General features: G+C 38.5%; 1 protein-coding gene across 3 annotated transcripts in view; it reads left to right on the top strand.

Moving 5' to 3' along the window:
• Positions 1-21,927, top strand: part of LOC103136021 (myocyte-specific enhancer factor 2A-like) — a 49,736-nt gene that overhangs the window by 1,117 nt on the left and 26,692 nt on the right. For 2 of the 3 annotated variants that reach the window (XM_007549096.2, XM_007549097.2), the window contains one exon: positions 8,241-8,326. The gene's annotated coding sequence lies outside the window, so the exon portion shown is untranslated. Of the gene's footprint in view, positions 1-8,240; positions 8,327-20,719; positions 20,776-21,927 lie in introns of those variants that run through there. The other variant, XM_016669932.1, reaches the window with a different exon arrangement.

Raw genomic sequence — 21,927 nt, 5'->3', positions numbered from 1 at the left:
AGCTTTTATTATGTAACCATGTGTACTCCTGATGTATAAGGTTGGGTGATGTGACAATGTTTCACCATGAGGGATTGGAACAGGATGATTAGTTGCCAGATTAGAGAGATTGTGTTGTTGTCCCTGCAACACATTCATGGTCATGCTTTTCTGCTTTTCTTTTTTAAATATATGTTTATAATAAAGCAAGACTGCAAATAATGTCGTCAGTGTCAATATTCTTTTCCTTTTCCATGGCTATACAAGGTTACGTTTCTTTTTTTTCCTTTTTCTTTTTTTATTAAAGTTTGTCCTACCACTTCTGTTTTGGGAATGACTCTGTTTTTAATATGTAAAGGAGAAGATGTGCTGACACTTTGGAGTTGTTTTAATGAGATGTATGTGAATGAACCGTCTGAGACAATAGTATCAGTTGCATCTCATGTGCTGCGCAGCGTTTTGGGCTGGTTGACTGCTGCAGGCAGTTGGATTTGGACTTTATCAGATTTTTTCCCCAGTGATGTTTACATTCAGCTTGTTGTTCCAGGGTAGTAATTGAGCTAAGTTCAGACTGAGCTACATACCTCACTGCTAGTGAAAAATGTGAGCGCTGACATAATGCTTTGGTTTGGTCCACCTTTCTTTCTGCACTGGAGTTGCTTGAGAAATCCTGATCATAAATAGCAGAGTTTAGCGATAGCTTTAAATTCTCTCTGTTTTCTTCTGGTGTCACTTTATAAATTTGCTCTTTTAAAAGTTTCATTGAGCACTCAGTTCCACGTGTAAACAATTTGCATATGTTCTGGTATAAAACAATCTGTATTTGTTCGTTCCTGCTTAGAATTAAAATTAAATGGTATTAAAATCTGTTCAAAGATGTTCCTTCAGCTTAGCCCTCTGTTTGTTTTTTCACATTGGGAAATTGTAGTAAAGGACTGCTCATGATTATTCTAAAATCATATGTTTTTTCATACTGCTAAAACGCACTCATAGATGAACCAACTACACATAGCGTAGCAAATGACAATATATTCATTTACCACAACAAAAACAAGAAAGTCTTGTTGACCACAAACCTGTAAATCATAAGCCTTACACAATAATAACTTTTGCTGGATGATAAATTGCCTCAGTAGGTATTGTGTTAAATGATAATATTGTTGCTTTGAGACCATTTTCAAGTAATATTAATAATGGCATAATAATACAAGTTCGCCCTGTCATATAAACTTTAACTCAGTAAAGAACTCACAACATTGGAACTGCAGGACATTTAAAATCTCCAGAATAAAACTCAACAATCAAAACCAATAAATAATATGGAAATAAAAAAGTACTTACAACCGAAAAAATAAAATCTCTGCAAACAAAATTTACTTTCAAAAAATATTAATCGTCAGAGTGGAAATTATTGCGCTCATTTTAATTTTGCATACGATTAACTGATTAGTTGTTTACTGCGACAGGCAAACGCCAAAGCAACGTACTTTTTTTCTTGCACAAAGAAAATGTTAATTTGATTTTAGTCTAGATGAAACCTGAACTGGTGCTTCTCAGCAGTGTTTTACTTAGAGCGCCGGTTGTTCTCCTCTCCAAATGCTCCGGTTGTTGCATCATTTACAGTGTTGCATCGGCTCTCCAGTACACAGTTCCTCTCATGTTCTTGAAGCAACAGTGCAAAGAGTTTAGACTAAATTGTCCAGATGTTCCCCAAAACATCTGCGTCGTTCATGTGTGAAAACTGCTTAGCCCTGTTTGCAGATCTGTGGTTGGAGCTGACAGACTAATAAAAACAGAGGGAAAACTTTACCATCAAAGGGAAAATGAGTCAATTACCGTAGTTGGGCAGTATATGCCGCTGCTGTTTAAGGGCTTTAATTTAGCCCTTTGTGATGGATTTTCTGCACAGAATGGAACCCATGAATCCCCCATCTGCAATATATTTTACGACCAATTAGAACGAGGCATAATGCTTACTAAGGGCTTTTTTCAAAAGTATAGTTATAATACAAATTTGAGGGATTTGTGTAACTTAAGTTGATCTGAATGTCCTGCCAGCTAACGGTACGTAGTTGGTATTTTAAGATGATCTCCAATTCCCCACCACGCTCTTAATTTCATCCCCTTTCCACAACATCGACTAACAAAAAAAAAAAATCATTACATGCTAGCACAACCGCTATGGCTCCATGTTCCATGTTAGAGCTATTTTTTTCCTCTACGTAATCTGCTGAATTGTGACAAGCCTTTGAGAGCATTGCAAAAAAAAAAAATGATTCTGAGCTCTAGCAGCTTGATGTGGGTCTGAGAGCTATATATTGCCATTTTCTGATTACAGTGGTCAGAAGAATGAATATCTGTAACAACTGATTGTAGTGAATTCAGTCAACTCTATGAAAACATTTGATAAAATTACTTTGCTCTGATTTTTTCTTTTTTTTTTCTTTTAGAAGTTTCCGACAAAGTATGAAATTAAACCACAATATTTTTGAGCTTTGGTTCTAGAGGTGAAGCCACAATATTTATCTAGGAAAGTATTATTTGTTCCTGTCCGTATGACTTTGCTTGACTTTGACTCTTATCCTGAAGTAACAAGCTAACATTTCCTGAATAGGAAAGCTAACATTTTGAGGGCGTTGACTATAAAGTCTTCTACTTGGTCACATAAACACTGAAGAAGCTACCGTCACTTTTAAATCACAGGTGTGGCTGAGTTTTTATGCCAGGTAGAGATACAAAGACAAAATACAAACAATTTGTTAAGCTCTGTAAGAAAATATTGCCATACATTTTGCCTGGCTAGCAACACTGAAGCTAGCATCTGAGGTTTCTTCAAGTGATAAAGGATTATTTAAATGTTTTTTGTTTTTTTTTAAAGGGTACATATAATTTTTTACAATTTTTTTCTTTTCGGCCTGGCTCAGGACTCTAGTTAATATTTAAATTCCCTTCCAGGACGTCAAATAAAGAAATATGCAATGAGTAACAAACAGTAAGACCAAAGCAGTCGTGAAAGGATGTTAGCAGTGTAACATTAGCCGTTAGTAGTTACATTTGGATCGCAGAACATTGGCTGTATTAAAATCAGTCACGCCTTTTCGGGTCATAGTATTGACATTCCTGAAATCTAAGATTCCAGCTGTTTCATAATCTGGTGGGAAAAGGGGTCTCCAGCAGATTTTGTCCTCAGGTTTTGTGGATAAGTAGAAATCCATCTATCTTATGTGCATTTACTTTTCGCAGAACTCCCCCAGATTTCCCGAATAAGTGATATCTATAAAAAGTGTTCACTTTTTTCTTTTTCTGTCACTAATAAGCAGCCATGCATCCGCTCGACATATTCAGTTTATTTTTTAAACATAAAAACAGTCCAGGTCATCTTTACAGGAATGGTGCAACAAATAATGCAGATGGAGACACATCATCCAGATATGGTACTCACCTAATTTTTTTTTAAGATTTTGTGTGGGATTAGTTTTGTTTATTCACACAAATCTGGAATGGGGAGACAAAAATGCACTAAAGGTTCCCGGGCGGGAAATCGAACCCTAAATGGTTATGTTGAGGGCTAAAATCCTCCTTAAGTGTGGCATCCATGCCTCACACTCCCTCTCTTACTTCCTGTTAAAAAGTTCTGCTAAAATTACTACAATCATAATGCTTATGTTTTATTTTTGTATCATACATTGAAGTTCATGTCTCTAAAATATGACAGTGGCCCTTTAAATGAATCTGGACTGTTTTTGATCAGCTCTTGTACAAAATGTTAAATGACTGGTCAAACCTGTACAGCTGGACCAGACTTTAGAAAGGAGGCCCAAATCTTGCTAGTTGAATTAGTTTAATTTTTTTATAAATATAAGCAATATTCAAGTATTTCAAAATGTTGTTTCTTTGGGAACAACATTGCATCAATTAATACCGGCTGATATTTGGATTAGGGCTGAAACAATTAATCGGATTAATCAGGTTAATCATGATTAACTGAGTATTGAAATAATCACCAACTAATTTAGGAATCAAATAATAGCATAGAGACTGAAAAAAGTAAATTTTCTGAAAAGACAATGTATTCAGAGCAGGAATTAAGCCAAAACTGTACAAAATAAATATGGATTTTGCATGTAATGTATTTCATAAAAAAAAAAAAAAAACAAACAAAAAAAAAATCGGTTAAGAGGTTAAATAAAAATAGCTGTAGAATTTGCATTTTTTTTTTATCTGAACAATTGAGTAATCATCAGAATAATCGATTACTAAAATAATCGTTAGCTGCAGCCCTAATTTGCATTAGTAAAATAATTTTTTCACCAGTCCAAAGGCCCACATTCTTGTAAATCCAGCCCTGCTAATCTGCAACTTACAAATTCTTTGAACACTCAATTTATGATTTGAGAAGCTTTTAAACCACTTGTGAAATTTTTTAAAAGTGTCAATATGAGCTATAATCTCTTCATAATGAAGCACATGAAATCACTGATAGTCAAAAATTGCTGGTCTTACAGTAAAAGAAGGAAGAGTTCAGTGCCCAAGGAATTATATTACATCATTTTTGATGAGACATGAATGCCCAAGTAAAAAAAATAAATAAATAAAAAATCTCCATTCTAAAACATGGTGCATCTTCCGGTCTATCCAAAAAAACTGCAAACTGTTGGAACGGTTAACATTTATTGTACTCAAGTCAAATTTATTGTTAAAAATTTCCTCTCCTTATGAGAATTTTGAGTTATCGTTGTCATAAATTAAAATTTTTCAGGGTAAATATAAGAAAAAAACAAAACTGACAGTATGGTCGGAAGTGTTATATTTACCATTTTCTCCACTTTTTGTTCCATGAGAATTTAAAACGTATGAAGTGCAGTTAATGTGTGAGGCTTTTTTAAGTGAGTGGTGTCTAAAAGGTGCCTGTTTAAATTGGAAAAGTTTTTCAAGAACAATATTTGTGTTTGTGGCACTACATAGTCACGGCCATACAGTTACCTACGGTAAAAAAAAAAGAGAAAGAAATGTGTTTTTTAATAATAATTTTCAATGTTATCACAATAGTACTGCAAAAATATCAGGATAAAATCTTAAGTCCATATCGTCCTTCGCTAGTGAGAACGCATTTTCAAAAAAATGTGCAACTGCGAGTGAAGGCTTCCGTCTTTATCACTTCTTCTTCTTCTGCTTCTGCTTCTGCTTCTTCTTCTTCTTGTTCTTCTTCACTGCTTTTAGTTTTCATATTTCATTGGCTGGGCTGGCAGCATGTTCCATCAGCTTCAATTATCCTCGCTGTCAGCCGACCGCCGTCGCCTGTCTGCTGGCTTTAGTGATTACAGGCTTCAGGGGACAGGTAATCAGGTCATGGTTACTCTGTCACCGTGACGATCCGCTGAGACAATAAGGAGCATGTGGGATGAAAGAGCGCTTCCGTCTTCAGCCACTAATGTCACGGCAACCGAATACATCTCTGCCATGAGTCGTGCCGAGGTACATATGTTAGCGGAGGCTTGTTTTCTGACATTGTTCGGACTCTGACCGGACTGCTATGTAGCACCAATGCACAACATTTCCCGATGCAAGGGCGGGTGGAGAGTTTCTAGCTCGGTCCGTTTGGCATTGTGTCTCTGCTTTTCGTAAATGATGCAGTCCTGTTGGATTCACTCGATGGAAATCCGACGCATGCAGACAGGCTCTTTGCAGAAGAGTGCGAAGCGGTCACACCTTGAACTTGGTCACCAAGGTTTCGAGCCTTTCAGAGTTTTGAACCGCTGAGGCTGTGCTGTCATGGTAGGTGGTAAAATGTACTGATAGCACGTGAACAGTATCACATTTTGTAGTGTGTTTCTCTGGGAATTTACGTGACAACCAACGAAAAGCTCAAGTTTTGTCTACTGAACGAGAGCATGTATAAACAGCTCTCAGTCTTCAGATTTTTATATATATGTATGGGAAAATACCTTAACAGGAAGTCTCACATAAACAGAACATGTAGGTGTGAATCTGTGACTCATGCCTTTTTGGATAACTGTGTTCTTCATTCAGTGAAGTTACACACAGTGGGTAGATTATCTGGAAAATTTACTCTAGTAACATTAGCAATGCTTCATAATAATAATGCTCAAGTCAAATTAACTATTATGGTGTAGTAAAAATAATCTTAAAAGTATTTTTTCCCCTCAAAAAAGTTACTCAATCACATATAACCGAGTCACTATAACTGCCTCTGACTAAAGCATCTTGTGTTGTTTTCTGTGTTCCTTGGCTAATAGGTCTACTGAGGTACTTGTGGTTTTCTTTCAGCAATAGGGTTCTTCTTACCACTCTACCAAGTTGAGTACTTTTGCAAGAGACCGTAGCAGGTTTTGGTGTTAGTTGTTGCTTACACCAACTATTTCTATAGAACATGTAAATTAATAAATAAATCTCTTTTTTTTTTCTTTTTTTTTTGCCCAGATTTAAAATTGTTTGTTAATCCCAATTGATGGAATGGGGATGTCCAACTTCAGCTGCTCTTTGTTCTGCCAACACTCCATTCGTTTGATTTAACAAGACGTATCTCAATTTTAATATTTTGTTTTAGATATGATTATGGTGTTCCAATCAGGATTTACCCTGATGAAATAAACCAATGGTGCATTCACACCATTAGTCTGCTTTAATCAAACTCCAGTTTGTTTACCTAGAAAGTGGAGGTGTGAAAGCATAATCAAACTCTGATGTGGACCAAAAAATGTAAACCCTGGTTCGCCTACAAACTTCAGTCTCGGTTCAGCTAAAGTGAACTTTGCAGCAGTTTAAATTCATAAAATGCCAAGCGGAATGGAGATCACTCTAAAAGCAGGAAGTGGACTATGGTGCATGGCATTCTGGGTAAATACAGCCAAAACAAACACACGAGTCTAACTCTGGTGAGAGAAATAAATGGCTTGTGGTCTTTTACCAAAGACAAAAGAGAAATGCTACAACCATTAAAATCTCACACCACTCCATTTTTCTTTACGTTTTGTGAAGAAGGAAGTCACGCTCTGTGTCATCTTCTGAGGTTTTCGTGTTGTTTCCTTCAGTGGTTCTTGCTGAAGCACCGCACCAAATGCAGGGTGTGGGCAGGTTTTTAAAGGGTTTGTTTTGTTTGACACAGTGCAGTGAGAAAGTGAACTGTCCCAGCTGAAAATAACACAAATGTTGCAATTTTGGTCCCCAGTCCAACAGAGTCTAGTGAACTATCAGGTATGAAGACATCCTGACTCTCCAGCTGGTTACCGTCTAAGACGGCAGACAGTAAACTGATGTGACGGTTCCTTTTCAGACATGATGGAACTGCTGACAGACTTCCTGTAGATGGAAAGACCAACTTTTAAAAGCAAAGCTGTTGCATATATATTGAACCTGTTCCTGGTTATGAGAACTATTTTCTCTATTCAAAGCATTTTATTAATTTCTTTGCTGTTTTATTGAATAGAAATATCATTTCTGTAACTTGCCCTGCAACAGTCTGGCGACCTGTCCAGGGTGTGCCCTGCCTCTCACCCGAAACGTTAGCTGGAGAGGCACCAGCAACCCTCCTGACCCCAAGGGTGTACAGAAAATGGATGGATGGATGGATGGATGGATTTCTGTAACTTGCTGTCTCATATTCCACCTTACCATCATGGTTCATTTTATCACCTAGAGTTAAAATGAGGTGATATTCTATGGCAACAATATTGCCATGGAAGTAGAAGTTTTGTTTCTTTCCCCCCCTTTTTTTTCTCTCATCATAGGCTATTCGGGGCCATGTGGTTAACAGTAAATAGCAACACTTTGGAAGGAAAGGCTTAACTGTTTTTAACCAAAGTCAGAGAAAACAGAGGCTCCACTGTTGGTGTCTGCTTGTCTTAAGTATTTTCATTGAGGGACTAATTTGACTCTTCAAAACCAGTTTTTCTAGTCAACTATATAGTCTCCTACTGCAAATTCAAGCTCATTCGGGCTGATTACTGGTGTTTACAGCTGAACTATTCTGCATCACTCCCAGCAGAAGTGATTCAAAGGTCTCTTCCTGATCTGAATGTCTGGACTGGCGCTGAAGTTCAGATCAGTCTTTGTATATTATTAGAGTTGGTTCTTTCTCTCTCAAGTTCCCAGTTGAGAGCTGCTTATGAGATTTCTCCTTCACTCCAATTAAGAATCAAGTCTGTTCCTTTCTGGTTGCAAAAGCTTATAGTTTCATTACTTGGCAATCAAAAGTTAGAAAGACATGGACCTAATCTCTTTCTGCCTCTCCTCTCTTTCAGAATCACATTGTTCTGAGGAAGTTTCTGTGTAGTTTCTCCACAGTCCGCTTTCCGTCTTCACTCCAGTCCAGCTGCCTCTGGCCAAGGTAAAAAAAAACTTTAATGCGAGTGTTTCACTTTAAACTGTTATATTTTTCTCCACCAGGATTGAAATGCATTTCTAGGTGGTCTGTCCCCCTCTTTGCTCCTAAGGTCATGGATGTTAAATGTCCTACATATCTTGGAAATGTTTTCAAAGCTTTCATGGTGGGACAATAGTAACCTTTTGGGGCCATCCAGTTTTGGGTCAGTCTCACTGCAGTCATTTGCAGTGAGATTTCAAAATGTCTTGCCAATTATTCACCAGACAAACTCTTATTTCCCCCTTGAAACTAATGCACACAATCATAAGCTCAGGAAGGTTTTTATCATTGTTCATGGTCCACAGTGTCTTAAAATGTGTCTTATTTGCAGAATAATTCGTAAAGCTTATATGAAATATTTGAAAAAAAAAATACAGTTTATGAAGTTGAAATACTTAGCAGAATAATATTTCATGTTCTAGACTTTGGTACTGTTTTTATTTTTGTGAATAATTTTGTGAATCCCTGAGTCTAATCACTTTCTAAGAGATTTTTGATGGTGTCATCGCAAAGTATGATTTCTTTTGGCCAACTTCAATTATGATTGCTTGATTGTTACTAATCCAAAGATTAGTAACGATCCTTGGATTGTTACATAAGAAACATGATTTGTTTCTCATGTTGGCAGGCAACAGAAAATACCACAATGGAGTATAGAAAATAAAGCAAAATAGAAACGCAACAAAGAGGTGACGAAGAACATTTCCAAGCTGGCAGGCTTTGTTAAACCACTTAGTTGGGTTGGAACGGAACCAGTATCCCTCTCTCCTTACCCAAACATTAGTCTTGCTAACGTGGGTGCCGACGCAACATGGTGCTGTGAGTAAATCGGTGGCAAATGAAAACATCATGGAAAAATTGACAGGCTTAGCAACAACCTGATAGCTGTCAAAATACAGACGTTGATTTTAAAGCATTTGACAGTGCTTTAAAATCAACGTAAAATAAACGCACAAATGGTGTGTACATCCCAATACTGTGGATGCTTTGCTCTCCATCTACTGGAGCTGCTGTGTTTGGATTTGCATGTTGCATTTACAGCTATGCTAAAAGTCAGCAATGCCTTAAAACGGATTTCAGTGATTATAGAAGCCCACCACAGAATGCATGAAGGAGCATGAAAACTTCAAACATCACAGAAAAACAATGATGACATTACACTATGTTAAGAATATTAATTACACTGCATTATACTTTAGAGTAGGGGCCAATCTCTTCTTCTTTGCACCGTGCCCTACTGTGTACTTCCTTCCTCTTCCTTGTGTTTAATGGAAATGTTCTGGTCTGTTGGAAATGAAGACTCTTCCTGTTCCAGTTGAGATGCTCTTTCCACACTCGGCAGACCGCTGACTGCGTCTGACCGCTGGGCCTCACACCCAGACCTGGATGCTAAAAATGCAACAGAGCGGCTTAGAAATGACACTCAACAAATACAGAAATCAAACAAGACAATGTCCAAATATTAGCCTTGCCGTCCACTTTGAGGCAGTCGCATAAACCCGCCTTTGTCAATTGCCGTAAATAGGTCGTCGTTTGCTCTGCCAGTTGAAACAGCAGTGCCCGGTCTAGGGGTAGATGACTTGGCTCGGTAAACGTTCTGTTGATTTGAAAGGCTTAGGTCCAGACCAGAGTATGGTCACTGCCCGCTTTGGGCTTTTGCACTGGTCTTCATGATTCAAGTGCTTCATTACTTCAGGTTCTGCTTCTAGAAACCCTTCTTTGGTACTCTGCTGACGACTGATTTGTTGCAGCAGCGCCCCCTTCTCAATCCACTTTGAGTGTGTTTGACTTTTAGGAGTTTTCCTCTGATCCCTGCTTTGCCACATTGTGTGAACACAAGATTCTACACTGCTGCATGGCTGCTCCAAACCCCTGCGTCTGTTGTCTTGCTTTGCAGCTACACTCAGGTAGGGTAATCAAGCTCAAAACTCACCGTTCTGATGATATTAAAACCTCTAAACTCTTTTTGTCCTGTGCGTGAACTTTAAGAATCCCTCTACTGTGTGACTCTGTAATCTAGGAGAAAGCAAAGCAAAGATGTAAAAGATGTGAGGGTGTACGGGGGTGGAGTGGTTGAGACAGAGGGGAATAGTTTGAAGATCCCTGATGATGACGCTTCAGAACTGCTTAAGATTCGCTTTACAGCATTAAAAGGAAGCTTTTACTTTGCTGAAAGCACTGAATTTTAATGAGATCAAGAACAAACATTAAAAATAAAAAATTCATTATAATATGTAGCAGATCAAAAGCTGGGGTTAGGGCTAAAGATACTTCATATTGTACGTCTCTTTGAGCATCTTCACTGAGTGGTGCAAATCTTACAATAGAAATGTACAAGAAGACTTCAGAATCTTCTCTGTGCTGGGTGACTAGAAGCCTTCAGTCTTTATTTCTGCGTTGTACTACTTACTGGATAGTTGGACTGAAACTTTGTTCAGGCAGCATGCAGCAGCATGGAAAAGTATTCCCATTTCTTTGTCAGCCACAAGCTTCAATGTATTTCATTGGAATGTTATCCTATAGATTGGGAGTTTACTGGTAAATCGGCTCCCATTTCCTTAATTTTGGGTGATTGGTGATTGGCCGATACTTACACGAGAAAAAGGTCTTTTAGAACCAACTTATCTATTTGCAAAGGTCTGAAAACCAGCCACTATCCCCTTTTTTGTTTGTGAGAGAGAATTGAATAATGAATTAACTAAATAATGTTAACTATTGCTAACGTCCACTGTTAACAATAGTCACCCCACTTTTGCCAACTTATCAACTTTGTTGCAATATTTAGTGACTTTTCAGACAAAAATATCAGTATCGGCTAAAATCGGATTCAGCAGGTCGGACTTTTTAAAGATCGATGATCGGTCAGAAAACTGCAATTGGTTCTTCCTATATAGACCAACACCACAAAGTACCACACAATTGTGACATAGATTTCAAAAGGTTTTGCAAGTGAAAATGTAAAAAGTGTGGGAGACCTTACATGTTCAACCTCCTTTCATTCTAAGGCAACTGAATAAAATCCAATGCCATCAATCGCCTTCAGAAATCACCAGAAGAGAAATGTGTATTTAAAGTTGAGCAAAAATACCTCAGTTTGTTGACATGACAGCTACCCAGACCTCTTAGAAGAATAGCAAGGGGAAAGGCATTGATAGAAGAAAGCCATAAAAAAATTAATTTACATTTTGTCATTAGGCATAAAGGAGCGGGGGGTGCAGAAAAAGTTTTTGGGGTATGAATATTTTTGCCAGATGCAGTAGGAGACAAACAAACCTTAGTTTGAATTCTTTCCATATGATTTTAGTAAAATCGTGTCTGTTTGGAAGCAAAACATAGCAATTAAATATAAATAGCTCCCTTAAACCAAAGGCCTCGTCTAGAAAAAATAAGGTCACTCTTCTGTATACCTAGAAATCGTTGCTTCTTTGCAACTAGAACTGGACTAAAATCCATGTAATAATTTAAACTAGTTTTATCATTTCTTTATGTGTGTTAATCTGAAATGTCTGAAATAGTTTACTCAATGGGCCAAACTCCAGTTCAAGAAGTGGAAGCTGGATTTCTTGGTTTGTTTTGGATAAATAAAAAGAACGAAAGCCTCGCCACATTTAAAATGGCAGCTTGAGTTTTAATCTTTGTTACAGGCATGACATCAGTGTCTCTGTGTTGAGACAGGAAAATCTTAGCACACTGCTGCTGCCATAAAAGCAACACAATAATGAAATGACATCACAGTGGGCCAGTAATTAAATGAGCAGACTGCTGTCTTGGAGGTTTTACTGGGTTGGAAGATTGTGAGTAACACTGTGGTGTACAGGAACACGGTGGAGCCCTGGAGCAATTGACTGAAATTCACAGATGCATTTTCCTCTTTCAATTTTTCTCCAAATTTAAACAGGAAGATGTTTAAATATTTTTTTGTATCCTTATTAATTAAAGTTAACATTAAGATCTGAAAAATGGTTGTCTAAGAGTCAAAAGGCGTAGCAATATCAAGTCATGTTATACTTAGTAAATGTTCATAAACCAATCTATAATAATTACTCTGAATGAGGAATTATTTACTTTTTGACTCTTCAAAGAGTCAAAAAATATGTAATATTTTTTCAATATTACATATTGAAAAAAAGAACCTGGAGTTTTCTCTCTTCAGGCATAGAATTTATTTTAAATCAAGACTCAAATACATGTCGTCCTTAGTGGTGTAAGAAAACAGAGTCTTCAGAAACTTCACTGATACAATGTTGGCAAACAGAAAGTTCAATGGCGCTCTTAATGTTTCATATTAGAAACCTTTCTGATGACTGACTGTGACAGTTCTCTCTCTTTTCTGGAGTAAACCATTCTGCTGAGAAAGATTAACCAATCAAATTAACCCTTGATGCTCATGCGACTCTCCCAATGCTAACCCATGGTTGACCTTGCTGCCATTATCTATTAGGTTCAGTCTAAAAGTCTCCACAAATGCTTATTCTGGCCATAATAAGTACGTCATGACTGTAATCTCAACTATGTAATCAAGTCATTGTGAACACATGTATATAAACACATTCTTCACACTATCAGATTTTATGGAATCAATAAAATTTAGCTACAACAAATCATAGAATATTTCAAAGCTTTGTCAATTTTTACATGGGAAAAACATGATTATTTATTTAGGAAGAGCTTTAATATGTATTGACAGAAACAACAAAGACCTGCGCTCCATGGACCCAATCTAAGGTTTGGTCATTAGGTGCCATGACGGTCAGTGTGACCAGTCAAATACATTACTGACATACAAACAGTGGAGGAATATTATTTGAAACAAAACAGCAAGTCAAATACACATACATGTAGTACTGTAATCCATTGTGATGGTTGCATTGGGTGGTTATTTACAGTCAACCAACATTACTTACACAGGAAACAGTGGTAGGAGGCGCTGAGCCACCATTTATCTTCCTGTGTGAAACATGTACCGAGAAGTGGAACATATACAGTGTTTCTTGTCCGTACCTGCTAGATAAGTGAGGCAGTATTAAGATAAATGGAATACTGCCTGTATGTTTCCTTTTTCTGATCATTTTGTATCAGAGACTTATCCTGATTTTCAGTACACGTTTCAAGGAGGAAGACCATTGATGATGGCCTCCCATCATCAGTGATGGATGGATGGACCTCCAACTCTCACTTACACATCCACCCTGTGCAACATGATGGTTTCCTTAAACTGCAGTGACATTTTTGAGATTCAATTCAGTTCAATTCAAAAATACTTTATATTATCCGAACGGGAAATCAAATATTGTTGTAACTTACATCATCCAAGTGTCTTCAAAGAGTCATTGTGGACGGTGATGCTGTGGGCAGCAAGGATCTATGGTAGCAGTCAGTTTGACAATGAATCTGACTGTTTGCTGTATGACTGCCTCATGACAGCTTAATTTCTAGGCAGCACAGATGATATTTCACAGCAATAGCTGACACCATCAGTTCCTGATAAGTACTGCTAATCCACCTCCTTTGCTTTTGCCTCCCCTCTTTAGATCTTCCGTATGGTTAGAAAGTTGGGCAGAGAGACATTGGGAGTCGGGGATATGACCCTTGGGTTAGGGTGAGACCTAGGGTCGTAGTTCAGGTATTATTTGAACTTTTGAGATTTTGGTTAGCTGCTCCCAGTTGTTAAAAAAAAAAAAAACCTTGTCACTGCATGTACTGCGGTTATGCGTTATAACAACTGTACAGATAAAAGTAAGTGCAAAAAAATCCTTCCAGCTGCAAAGCATCCAAAACCAGAAGGAATAATCGTAAAACATGCAACAACTCAACCCAAAAAATGAAGAAAAGCCTTCAAAAATCAGAGCAAACATATCAGAGCCACTCCTACATAATGCTACAATGAGGGACGCAATTTAAGAATTCATTAGAGGGATTGGATCTGTTTGAGATCTTAGAAGTCTACTTTGGCTTGTCTTGTACTAGCCATTAGCTTTAGTTTCTAGGACCAACTAATCAGGACTTATACTAAATGAAGACACCAAGAGAGTCATTTATTGGAGGTAAGATTAGCTTTACTGGCTCTCAGAAAACAGTGTAGCCGAATGTTTTCAGATCAGTTTTACTAAACGTTCTGCTCCGTCATTGGGTAGATTTATATGGAACCACATTTGCCGCTTCAAACTGGTGACACATGTGCTGCTGTGTTCCCTTTTAGCCTTGCTCGTATTGAGAATCATTTGCATAAACAAATGCTAATTTCATTGTTGCCTCCTCTAAGTAGGTCTAACGCTGTCATATTTAGCATAAATTGTCATTTTCCTTCCTTACATCAAAGGAAACTCAGATTAACAAGTGGGCATGTGGAGAGAGTAGCAACATAAACAAGGACGTGTTAAACACTTCAACCAGTAAACAAGCCGGCTCTCCCTCTGCCTCCCTCAGGGATCTGGTCCACCACATAGACTTGCCTGTTTACTATCTAGAAGTTCCTCCAAGAACTTCCACAAAAAACTCCATTTATGGGAACTTCAAAGCTCGTCCAGGCTCGGTGAGTGTGTGTGTGTGGGGGAAACTTTTATCAACCCACGTCTTTATGCCTTGAGCTAAAAACTTCTCTTTGCCTGCTTCTCTCGTGGATACAATGCAAATAAGCCGCTGCAAGAAGGAAGGACGAGCCTGAGCCTAAAGGGAAGGAGAAGAGAGCAAGACGGTGAGCAAGAGCTGCAGGGAAGGTGAAGCTGCAAATAAAGAAAGCAATCTCAGTCAGTATGTACTAGTTCAGCAGTAAAAAGTAAAGGGTGGATTATTTTTTGTATATTACCAAGGCTTTTTTCCACTTTGACAGTCGGGCTCACCTCCATAATTTACAGAAAACAAAACACTGTACTGTCCCTCAAATACTGGAGACAGAGATGTCTTTATTCTGCTGCAAGCAGAGGATTTGAAGTTGGGGGGGCAGTGTTTGTGTTAACTAGTGGTGTGTGCTGGATAGCACCCACTTCAAGCTTCATTGATTCACTGTTGGAGAGACCCGGTGCACAGATCATGTTTGGGTCATCCCAATTAGAGACGAACTCAAGGTCTTTAATGAGGAGAGGGGATGAAAGGGCTTGCCAATTACTCTCTGGCACTTTGTTCTGAAAACAACCTGGTGCTGTCAAGACCCAACTTGATTAACCTTCAACGGGTCTAACATTGTTTATTCTTTACGTGAAGAAAAACTTGAAAGGGGGTGGAGGGTAGTAATTAGTGCGCATGATGCGTCAACTGCCTTTTCAGAAAATGCTATTTTTACGCTTCAAGTGATACCCTTTTGATTGGGGTTTATTGGGATCAACAGTCCAGTGTCACAGACGTCTTGCTATGTAGGGCTGCTTTGACACTGACTGAATGCTAAATGAACGTACATGGTGTCCTTGAGTGTCTGGTTCACAGAATGTAATGCAAGTGCTAACATTGAAACCCCTCTTACTTGGAATCCCACACGACAACAAAAAAATCATAGATGTAACAGGTCTGATCGTTCAGTGTGTGGCGTACAGCCATGTAGAAAAGGCAACACATCACACACAGACAGGTTTAACTCACCAACTTTCAGATGTCAGGGGGGGAAAATCTGTCAAAACCTCTGAAAATCAAACATGAGCCAAATATGGCCGGCTTGACAGAATAAAAGAATGATTATCAGAGAAAATGGTAAATGGCTTGTACTTTTATTTCATTTTATGAAGTCCAGAGGACCCCAAAGCACTTCACACTACATTCAGTGATTCACCCATTCACACACTGATGGTATCAAGCTACTGAATTGTAGCCATGGAGCAGTCTGACAGAAGAGAGGCTGCCATTAATCGGCGCCACTGGGCCCTCTGACCACCACCAGGAGGCAAAGCAGGTGAAATGTCTTTCCCAAGGATTCAACAACAGAGGTTGACGGAGTGGGGATCAAACTGGCAGCCCTTGGATTGTGGAACAAACTTTTACCACTGTCGCCACCTTCTTCCCACGAAAAGATGATGATGGCAACAAACAGAAAATACAAAAAACAATGTCTTGGGCCTAGAGCAACATGCTGAAATATCAGGCCAAGACAGTCCAACATGTCAGATATCTCCCGATGTCCTTCTGGGCGGAGCAGGTCACTCTTCACACCCCACAAACAGCAGGAACATCTCATAAGATTATCTTTAGAGCCATCATGATAATCATAGCATCTTCAAGATTGTAAGAAATTGGCATTATTATCTTGCCATGTGAACCAGGCAGAACTTCCTTTCTGGTTCAATGAAGTTGTTCAATCTGTGGTCTCTAGATATGTGGTCCACTAGACCACACAAGCTTTTTACTCTGTGCGCAATCCAGCGGTGTTGCACCAACCCCTCATGCAACCACCCCACGTCTCTGCTGTCCGACCGTGACATTTGCTGCTCTCCTCTTGAACGACGTGCTGAGACCGAGGAAGAGGTAAAAAGCAACAATCAGGTGAAATCCATTGAAGTACCAATTACAAGTTGATTTCCTGCCTTATGAATGCAGGGTTGGTCATTATGAAGGCTTCTACAATGTATTTGAATCTTGACGTGCTAACAGCTTGCAGGAAGCACTACTAGCCCACCAGCATCTCTGTTTTCATCCTTATTTCTCAGGGAAGGTTTTCAGATGAAATCATCTGGTAACTTTGTGTAAAAAAAACAATGCAGCATATTTCACACATGCAGGTGCAGTCTGTGTGACTGCAGCAATGATAAACGAGACATTGCCTGATGTAGAAACTGACTGACTGAATGTTTATTGCGGCTTTACCGTACTGCGGCCTTAAATGGAAGAATTTCTCTAGCATGAATCTAAAGCCAGCGGAGGGTTTGGCATAACTATGTTAATGAATTATCACCGTTATTTATTGATGCCGCTGTGAATGTTCAGGATGTCATCTGTTGCTTCTGGCTGGTTTGATGTGCTGCCTCCACGCACAGTGTCACAATGATGCACAGCTGAGCCAGAAAATGTTATCTGCGTGGTGTGTGTGTGTGTGTGTGGGGGGGCTGCGGTCGGACAGATGATATCAGCACTCCCCCTCTGAGAGTCATACAGTTCACAGCACAGGAAGTGATGTAGTAGACAGTGTTAACAGGAAGCTGGCTGTTTGGAGGAGTTTACATTGGGTTCTCTCCACGTCTCGTAGATTTGTCATTATTAAATCAACTGTTCCTTCCTTTCGATTACGGCACGGCGAGACTGTGAGGCAGTCATCGTTTGATTTGTTTCTCGTACGTCTTTGTTTCTTCTGCTGGAAACTTACTGAGGAAAGAAGAACACACTGAAGGTTAGAAAACTCATCCAACAGGTGGTATGTGACTGCACTTTGTAATCGGTACTCTTCACCTAACCTGACCTCATGACAAACAACTAAATTAGCAACAGTGATACACATTGCATGTTGACATTATTAAATGCCATTGATATGGGTGTAATGATACGCTCCGCTCTTAAGACGAGACAGTGTATGGATCCGGATTCATAAAAACAAGATGAGATGACGGTTTCAGCAACGTTCATGGGGAAATTAAGAATCCCCAGTATTTGTTGTTACAAACAGAGTAAACATCTCACTGATTTTGAATTGTGTTTTGAAGCTTCTGCAGTCAGCATAGAGTGTTTCAGTCAGTGACAAACCTGCTAATTGTGCTAAAGGCAGAGAAGCAATTCACCGTTCCAGGAAAACCGTTTTATATGCTGTCATCATTGGCGATGCTGACTAGCTTAGCATTCATGGCAGCCTGTTTTGTGGGAAACTAGCTGTTGCATAGATGAGAGTGTGAGCAGTGCATACTTGAGAGTGATTGACAGTGGTAAGACTCTCCTCCTGGCTCTGATCGGTTGTTTCTGACGGAGCAGTGTTTCATTTACTGTTTCCGAAGAAGAGCATTGGGAGAATACAAAGAAGCTCTTTTTGTTTTTCACTGATTGTCTCATGTTCCACTGTCACGACATAATTACAATTTTAACAAATGTGTAAAAAAAACAACATATTTTTATATAAAAGTTTTCTACAGCAGTTTTAAATTTAAATTCAAGTAAGATTCAGAAAATTATGTTGGATGTATAAGGTTATCTCTACAAACGTTTTACATGTTTAATTATAAGATCTGCAAATCAATTTGACCAGAAACAATGGGGTTACGGTAATTACATAAAAATAATATTGTCAAACTTACCAGCATAAAATAGTGCCTGTGTGATTCTTCATTGTAAAAGATGCAACTTTTCTAATGGTTTTAGTATCATCATAGGTCTTAGTAGAGCTCAGTTTAGCAGATGTTTATGTGAGTGTTGGTTGTCTTCCAGTGTTCTGGGTCGATTTTTGCATCAGCCGGATAGAGTTTCTGCCATAGTAACAAATTGCATCCACATTGATCAGGACACGCTGTCTGGGAGGTGAATGTTAAAAGAGTTGTGGGACACACCTCAGTTTTGACTCTCAGGCTGAACCCGATTTATAGTCGCTGGGTTCTGTTCATGTTTAAAATACTTTATTCACAGTTCCAGAAACAACTTACCATCCCAGTTATTTTTTCAAACTAAGTATGTCTTTTTATGGACTTAATAATAATAGAGACATACATTAGTTAGACAAGTTACAAAATTAGTCATTAAAACATGACAGTGTCTTAAACAATGGAGACACTTTTGTCCCTACGGCTTCCTGTAGCGCATTTTCATAAGAACAGTGTGGTTTTACACAATGAATCACCGATAACATTTCTTGGTATTTATTGTCATTGATAAACCGTTGCAGCCCTGCGTGTCTTTGGACCATATGAGTTTGTGCCAGCCCACAAAAAGCAGAGCATGATCTCCTTAGACAAGAACTGATTTAGCTTGAACATATTCAGTGGAACATCATTTAAAAGTTCCACCTATCCACTATGTATAGAAATTAACTTATTATTCTTGTACAGCGACAGGAAGCTGGAGTACCTGGAGAGAATCATGCAAACTCTATGCAAAAAGTTTGTGGTGCGACGATCCCACATTAATATCTGTGTCGGTCCTGATATTAGAAAGAATTCTGTATCAGTGACAATTTGCCTGATCCATAAAGGCAAATCTATTCAGTCTAATTCTATGCTTTTTGGTCTGACTGACGTCATGCTTTATTATTTATTTGACATTATATTTAGAATTCCTAACTACACTTTCTGAGGCATTTCAATAATGTTTGTTGTAGTTCATTTTCTAAATTTTTATCAATTTCAGTTTCTTTATTTATTCTACATTAGCTTGTTATGCTCTTAATTGCACTGGCTGAACAAATTAAAGTTGTTTTTACATGTTTGACCAAATTTGTGAAGCTCTTGGTGTAAGTGTGCTGTACTGGCGTAGAGTTATCAAATAAATTTGTAATTCACTAAATGTATGTGTTTTAAAAAGAGAAACGTTTTAAGTCAATTCAGCACTGATTTTCTGTATCGGATCAGTATCTGTCGACACTTTACCTCAGATATCAGTATTGTAAGTGAAAAAAGTGGATCTGTGCGTCCCCTGGTGGCAACAAGATTCAAGGAATACAAATACTTTGGCAAGGCGCTGCGTCCCACAATCCATTTACTTACCAAAGACAAACTCGAATGTCTAATATTTAGCAGAGTCCTGCTATCATATCAATGCAGTAACTCAGTTACTGTGGCCCTTGAAAGGGCCTTTTGTGTTTCACGGACTATCATACTTGATCAAAGTGATACAAAGTGTTCTTTTTCACCACTACAGCGACTCTAAGATGTCATCCCGTCGAGCACGTTGAGGAAGAAACACAGCAGTGTTTGAAGATAAAACAGATTTGTTTTTTATCTTCTCCCTCAAAATATTTAGGTTTTTCCATCCAATCATCCAGACTGTAAAAAGGATGAATCTAAATCCCTAATATGTAAGGAGCATTTGTCTGTTAGGGGAAATAGCAGAGAGAATGGGAGATGCATTATAAATATTCTCTTCATTTCTGTTTATTTTTCATTTTGTGGCATTAAGTGACTGTCACTCTGCTATATTGTCTTTCATGGAACACAAACCATGTAAATCAGCAAATAGTGGTCAAACATGTTGATGTGATGAAGGCCCATCACATTAGTCCAATCTCAGGAGGGGCATGAGGAGGGGCCTCGAAGGTCTGCAGACGTCCAGGGAGGTTTTCAGTTTAAGCCTGGCTTCGTCTCGCTCTCTGCCTCCTCCCAGATCAGGTAAGATTAGGGAAAGTGCGAAGGAGCTCTGCAGGGACAAGGCAGAACGCAGAAACACTGAAGCTGAGGAGAGGAGGGACGCAGCAGAGCAGGTGGGCACCGGTGCAGGGAGGGAAAAGAAATGAGCAGAGAGCATGCTGGTGCATCCTAGATGGCTCCTGCAGACGGAGGAGCATTTGGAGCCCGCTGTCTGAGGTTTGAAATGGAGTAGACAAGCAAATGTTTGGTTATTTTTTGTTTAGCTGTTTGCTGTGTTTAATGCAACATCCAGCGATTACAGATTTGTGGGAAAACAAAAAAGACTGAAGTTTTCAATATAGTATGCTCTGTTTCCTGCTGTTAAAGCAGGGTATGCACACACCCTTAAAAAATTTTAAATTCATGCATCTAAAACTTAAGGCCTTGAAATGTCCTAAATTTAAATTGAAAAACAATGTTGATCTTAAATGTTAATCAGAGGGCTGACTTTTTATTTTGTGGCAGGACTATTTAATCATATGTATTTTTATGCAGCTTTCTTTTTTCTTGTGGGACTTTATTGTTACGCAAGAACTTTGAGTAACAAACAGACATCCTCATTGCGTTCTGTGACTCAAAGTGGTTGTGGCTACTGAAATGAAATGAAAGATTTTATTGTCATTGAACTGAAAATTCAGGATTGAATTGAAGATGGTACAAATGATAAGAATCAAAGTAGAACAAAACTAGCTGCTTATATACTCCTGCTAATTAGCTAGCTCTTACCCATGATGAATGTAAAAAAGCTTGCTAGCTTTACCCTCATTAGCTAACTAGCACTTACCCATGATGGTAAGTGGTTTTTTACGTCCGAGCTAAAAGGACATAGCTAATTAGTTTTTACCTCTGCTAGTCGGATAGCTAACAAGAGTAAAGCTAGCTAGCTTTTTACATTCCTAATGGGCAAGTGCCAGTTTATTGCCAACTGGCTGGGTGATGTCTGTCTTAAATGGGTCACTTCTGTCGCCAACTCGTATTATTTGTTTATTTGTGATTTTCTTTTGTGCATTTCTGTCATGATACAAATACCAAATTTTATTCTTATTAGTCTTAAAGAGGTCTTAAAGGTTTTAAATGTGAGTTGCTGAAACTTACAGAAACCCTGTAAAAACTCTGTGTCTGTTGACAAGAAGCTGGTAACATTTCCATTGTTTTACTTTGATGTTAAAGTGACGCATGAGGATGGAGTTGAGGGGGGGGGATGTCTGAAGTTGTTTTGCTAATACTTAGTGTTTATTCAAAATCGAGGAAATCACAATTTTCTCCCGTAAATGGCATTAATCACAAAGGTAAATGCAGTTGATGATCTTCCAAACTCCCATCATATCT

The sequence above is a fragment of the Poecilia formosa genome, unplaced genomic scaffold (genome assembly GCF_000485575.1).
Source record: "Poecilia formosa unplaced genomic scaffold, Poecilia_formosa-5.1.2 Scaffold29, whole genome shotgun sequence".
Taxonomy (NCBI): domain Eukaryota; kingdom Metazoa; phylum Chordata; class Actinopteri; order Cyprinodontiformes; family Poeciliidae; genus Poecilia; species Poecilia formosa.
This window is presented reverse-complemented; position numbering and strand designations above follow the sequence as displayed.